Genomic DNA, 4450 nt, shown 5'->3' on the forward strand with positions numbered 1-4450 from the left:
GTCACAGCCCCCCAGCTCAAGGTGCAGTTTAAGGCCTTACATCCTGACCAGGACAAGTTCCTGTCCTTAGACATGGAAACCAGGAGAAAACTCAGACTGGATTGGAGCCAGCATCCAGAATGGGGAAAGTGAGGCAGCGTGCTTGGCCCAGGCTGGGGCTGGTACAGGGGGTGTTCCCCATAGGATGACACCCATGTGGAGCAGATCCTTTTCTTCCTTTGTCCAAAGTCCAATGGCAAAGGAGCAAATAACCCACAAGTGGGGCCTGGAAGGAAAAACGGTTCTGTTAAAATTAGGCAAAGAATGCACTAAGAAAAAATGGACATCCTTTTAATGTATGAAAAAAAGTCGGGAAAAAGTGTTGAAAAAGAGCTCTTTTATTTGGTACCACCTCTCATTTTTTTATGGATAAAACCCTCTAGTGAGCAATCAGAACAGGAGTGGGAAAGCCAGGAGCCTTTGACTTCCACAGTGGACTTAAGTTCCATGCTTCATTTCAACAATTTCTTCTCTCTCTCAGGACAGGAAAACCCACTGAACTTGTCCCATCTTTGCCAAAAGCTTTGGTGTTTGAGCAGCCAAACCCAATGGGCTCTGGCCCCACCAGCCTGTACTGGAGGGCCCCTGGTCCTGCCTGTGGTGTGGGATGAGTCCCCAGCTGTCCCCAGAGTGATCTGCCCTGGGTTCAGGGACTGTGGGAATTTGCTGCTGCCGCTGCCACCCCACCTGGGGCTGCGTGCTCCTGGCAGCCCTTCCCAGCCCCACACCCGAGCTCCAGCGCTGCCTCCAGGCTGTGTTGGGAGAGTTTGCTGGGAATGTGCCTCATCCCTGGAGTATCCTTTTGTTCCAGAGTGGATGGATGGAGCTTCTGGGCTTGTCAGCTTCAGAGTTTGCTTGCAGAAGTCACTGTAGGGAAGAATGACAAGGAGGTTTGTCAGAGGGGTGCTGTCAGACCCCACCTGCCAGTCTGGGCTTTGGGTTGGAGGGTGTTGTGTATTGGCCCTGCAGGGAATGAATGTTCCCTTCCCACCTCAGCCCAGCAGATCCCAAGGGCTCTTACAGGAATATTTATCCTTTGCTTCCCTTTGGGATAAGTCAATCTCCACCCTGCTGTGAGCAATTCCTTGATTTCTCCTGGAGAAAACCCCACAGCAGAGGCAGTCTGCAAAGGAGCTGTGTTTGGAGCAGAGTGCTGAGGGCTGTGTCTGCCTGTGCTGCCCCAGGCTGGCAATATCCCCATGGAACAGACTGGGCAAATGGGATTAGATGGAGCACAATCCCTTCCTGGAAGAGGTTTTCTCCTGTGCAGATCACGCATGGGGCAGGAAGGGAACTTTGGAAATCAGCTGCTCTGACCCCAGAAAGCATCACTCACATCCTTGTGAATGGCATGACCTGTGCTCACCACTCACCCAACCAAAATTGAGAGCAACAGTTGAAATAACTTGAAATAACTTTGAAAGAAAAGAAATCACCTTTTTCTTCTTCTTTCTTTCTTTCAGATGCTGGAATTGCCTCTGTGGATGTGTGCTGAGCTCTCGCTGCAGGGGACTGTCAGGCCCAAATGGCTTTGAGTTCACGTTCTTCTCACTGGGGAATTGGAAATAATTATTAATTAATTGCAAAAACATTTTCTGAAACCTTTCCCCTTCTGTGCCCTGCCGTGTGGGACAAGGCTGGAGAGAGGGAGCAGAGGAGCGGCCTCAGGCTGGAGAGGGGCAGGAAAAAGGCACTGTGGGCAAAGGGACCTCCCTGGCATCACCAGTGCACCTGTGGGGAACAGAATGGACACTCTGAGGGCAAATGGAGGTGAGGAGTGGACAGTTGGGGGCAAAATCTGAGTTCATCTACAGGGAAGTAAGTAGGGGATATTTTTGAGGGAAAAGCTGAGGTAATGGGTTCACCCACCTTGGCCCAAGTTGTGTTTGCACAAAGTGGGACCAGAGGTGAAGGTCAATCCAAAGCCAACCCTGCTCAACCTCTAAATCCCAGGATAAATTCTACAAGCTGCCCATTGAGGGACTAAAAATACATCAAAATGGAACCAAAAGCCTTAAGAAGGTGATTGGGAATCCCATTACAGTGTCATCATAGCATTTTTAACAGATCTTTAAGCCTTTTATGACAACGGTGCATTTCTCTGTTGGAATTATTACTCACTCTGGGGGCTCTGGGATTTATTTGTTTTGAACTCCCTCATAGTGGCCCTGACACTGCTCAGGAGCTGGTAGGAAAAGCAGAGTCAGAGCTCCTGGCAAGTGCAGGGTGTTTTCCCCCAGAGCAGATCCAGCTGCTGCCCACCAGCCTGGCCAGGAGGGATCTGCTTTGGCTCCCATCTTCTGCCAGGGAAAAAATGTTTTCAGTTGATTCAGATGAGATCCCAGCAGCCTCATCTCCAGCACTTCCTGGGCAGCGGATCCACTCTCCCTCCCCTCCTGCTCAGCTCCCGCCCCGCTGGGGCCAAGTGTGCAGAGGAAAATTTGTCCTGCCAGCAGCAGCTGAAGGACATGAGCACTCACACAGTCCTGGGACTTGGGTTGTCCCTTTGTGGGATGCTGGGATTGAGATAATTCCATACACTTGGCTGCTGAAATTTCCCAGCCCAGGGGCTTTGGCTGCCAGGGCAGCACAAAGATTGTTCCCTGTGTGATGCCCAGATTTGAGGTTCACTATCAGCTTTGCTAGTTCAGATGAATTATACCCACAGCCCTGAATTCCCTGCTCAGTTCCTGCTGGAATAACTTCACAGTGCCTCACAGAGCGTGGATATTCCCATGCACAGCTGCTGCTTTAACACCAGCTGTGTCAGGAGCCAGCAGAGGTTCCAGGGAAGCTCAGCAGGGGCAGGGCAAGGACAGCTTCATGTTCCATAGAATTTGCTGTTTGTAACCCTCATTCCCCAGCCCCCCCCAATGTCCCTGGGGGGCACCTGACAGAGTTCCCTGGAATTCAGCTGCCTGCACCCCCTGAGCTCGGGCTCCAGGTGATGTTTTAAAGCAGGAGAAGGCGCTGGCCGGACGCGCTCCCAGCCCCTGCTGAGGCAGCCCCTGTGCCCACAGGAGGACTTCTCTCCTTGCAGGAGCCCAGTTCATTTCAGAGCCTCAGGAGTGGCCTCTGGAAGCTCTTTTCCCTCAGGAAACTCAGGGCACATCCCCTGCCTTCAGGGCACCTCCAGTGTGACCCACCTGTGGAAGCTTTCCATCAGTTCTGCACTTCCAGCTGGCTCTCTGAAAAACTCCAAACTTCATCCAAACCTTTCATTTTAAGGCATCTCCAAGGATTATTGCTTGGCATTTCATTTCTGTGGGGGAAGCTTGCCTTGGCTTTAACGCTGCTGAGGGATGATGGCCTCAGGCTGGAAGGGAAGGCATTTTGGGTGGCTGGGACATAGCTGGCAGGAGTGTGGGAGGTCAGCACCGGGAATTGCTGTCTGAGCCCCTCTGCAAAGAGCCCGTGCTGACATTCCCCAGTGCCAGCTGTTCCTTGGGGCATTTTTGGGGTGTCAGTGGGGTCTGTCGGGGCTGAAGCATTTGCGGGTGCCTGTTCAGAGCAGCCCAGGGGCCGCGGGCAGCCCTTTTTCCATGTCCATCCCAGCGCTGCCCGGGCAGCCCAGTGCCCGTTCCCGGGATGTGTGTTTGGCACGCTGTGTGCCACGGGCAGGACACTGCAGGCACAGCTCCTCTCTGTAAATCCAAAGCACAAGAGCTGCTGCTTCCCTTCCTGGGCCTCCCAGCCTTCTCCTTCCCCCTGTTCCCTGCCAGCTGGGACACACAGAAGGAGCACCAAGGAACACTCCTGGCAGTGAGCAGGAGTCGCTGAGAGCTCTGTGCAGCTCTGGGCTGGAAAAGCTGGCCCGGCCTCAGCAGCCCCTGGGATTTTGGGCTGTGAACACTCACCTGTGGGAAAGGCCCCTCTGCAGGCAGGAGCAGCCCTGACCCTCTCCACATGATCAGGTGCTGGCCATGGAGCTCTGCCCTGGGGCCATTGCAGGGGCTGGGGTGGAAAGCAGCATTAGCATAAAAGAAGGAGCTGTATTTGCATAGGACTTACCTTGCTGGCACTTGGCATTCCCATCCCAGGCAGGACATTCCCAGGAGCTGAGATTGGCTTGGTTGGAGCAGGGTACTGAGAATGCCCAGGTGTGGGTTCAATCTCCAGATAAGGCGTTCACATAAGGGTTCAACTCGGTGGTCCTTGTGTATCCATTCCCACTCAGGATCTCCTGTGCTCTGGAAATAAAGAATAAACATTTTTCATTGGACTTTTAAAGCCAGAGGTTTTTGCATTAGAGCGTGCAAGCCCCAGGGAAAGCGGGGGGGAGGAAGGAGAGCATCAGGTCTCACGCGGCAGGTATCGGATGAGCGGCTCAAGCAGCAGCGAGCCCCGGCGAGGCCCCGGTCCCGCAGCGGGCGCAGTCAGAGCAGGAGCGGCAGCAGCGGCCTCGGCGCCA

General features: G+C 53.7%; 2 long non-coding RNA genes across 5 annotated transcripts; both read right to left on the reverse strand.

Annotated features, from left to right (window-relative positions):
* Nucleotides 1-359: 359 nt before the first annotated feature.
* Nucleotides 360-3944, reverse strand: LOC108445708. 4 transcript variants are annotated; one of them, XR_001860654.1, is made up of 3 exons: nt 3897-3944; nt 1476-1590; nt 360-906 (listed from the first exon to the last, which is right to left on the reverse strand). It is a non-coding gene; the product is annotated as an uncharacterized LOC108445708 (long non-coding RNA). The 4 variants fall into 4 exon arrangements; XR_001860655.1 differs by lacking the exon at nt 3897-3944 and adding an exon at nt 3186-3679; XR_001860656.1 differs by lacking the exon at nt 1476-1590 and having other exon boundaries at nt 3897-3943.
* Nucleotides 3945-4444, reverse strand: LOC108445709. The gene is made up of 2 exons (XR_001860658.1): nt 4344-4444; nt 3945-4229 (listed from the first exon to the last, which is right to left on the reverse strand). It is a non-coding gene; the product is annotated as an uncharacterized LOC108445709 (long non-coding RNA).
* Nucleotides 4445-4450: the final 6 nt, after the last annotated feature.

This window comes from Corvus brachyrhynchos, unplaced genomic scaffold (genome assembly GCF_000691975.1).
Source record: "Corvus brachyrhynchos isolate BGI_N302 unplaced genomic scaffold, ASM69197v1 scaffold133, whole genome shotgun sequence".
Lineage (NCBI taxonomy): Eukaryota > Metazoa > Chordata > Aves > Passeriformes > Corvidae > Corvus > Corvus brachyrhynchos.